Genomic DNA, 1,344 nt, shown 5'->3' on the forward strand with positions numbered 1-1,344 from the left:
AGTATCTCCACATCACTTGCCCTCCGTCACATATTCCTTAGCAGATGCAACCACTAATAACAGTTTGTGTGTTTGTTTGCCTTCATTCACACATTTATATACATACACCACACATATACACACATACACCCCACATACAACACACATACATATACACACCACACACACTAAACACACACACCACACATACAGTTTGTATATTTCATAAATGGGATAACACTGCCACCCATTTGTTTCATTTTACAATACTTCATGATATTCCTTGTATGAATTTTCTATGATTTAACTACTCTTATACTGGATGTAGGTCATATAAAAAGTGATGTAGAGCACACACTCATTCCAAACTCCTTGGGGCACATCACATCATAATTCTGCCTTCAGCCAGTTGTGAGATCTTGAATAGGCTGCTGACTCATCATTTTGTGTCTCAGGTCCTTCATTTGTGTAATAGGGATAATAAAAGCACTTACGAGATTGTCGTGGAAGGTTGAGTCCATTTGTGTAAAGTGCTTAGAAAAATACAGACCCAGAGAAGGCCTTATATAAGTATTAGCTATTATTTGTAGTAATAGCAATATTTCCAATTTGTCTAGTATAAGATTTTATCAAATAACTTATAGATAGTTCTACGTAAACATGTGTGAGTATTTCTATAGATTTCTATACCTAGAAGTGGAATTACTATATTAAAAGACACACATTTTAATTTTGCTAGACTCTACTAAACTATATCTCCAAAAGAGAGAAAATGTGTGTGAGAGTATGCATTTATTTGTATCTGCACCAATACTGGATGTTATTTCTGAGTCTTAGGCAACCTATGGGTTGAAAGAGAGGTTGGATGTTTTATTCTGCACATCCCTGATTACCAGTAGTGTTGGTATCCTTTCATAAGTTTGTTAACCACTTTCCACTTCTGTTTCCCTTTCTCTTCTTCTGTGAATCCACCAACCATGGTTTTCTGCCTGTGTTGCCACTGGGTTACTTTTCTCATTGATTTGTATTTGCTTTCTACGTATCATGGCTATGAACCTTTTGTGATTCTATACGTTACACGGATTTTCACCCAGCGAGTTTTCTATTTTTAGTCTGTCATACAAAAGTATCAAGTTTTTAGTGGTCAATTCTAAGTCTTGTCCTTTGGCATTTTGTGTCTTACTTAGGAAGATTTTTCCCACCCTGACATTACGGAAAACTGTTTTTATTATCTAAAGATAACTGATACCAAGAAAATAATAATTTAAAAAATTGGGGTTGAAATTTTAACTGGAAAATGAAATTAAATAAGTATTTTTTTATATTACATCTAACAACATTTTCTTTATAATTTGAGCCATAAAC

This window comes from Pteropus medius, unplaced genomic scaffold (genome assembly GCF_902729225.1).
Source record: "Pteropus medius unplaced genomic scaffold, Ma_sr-lr_union100, whole genome shotgun sequence".
NCBI classification, from domain to species: Eukaryota; Metazoa; Chordata; class Mammalia; order Chiroptera; family Pteropodidae; genus Pteropus; species Pteropus medius.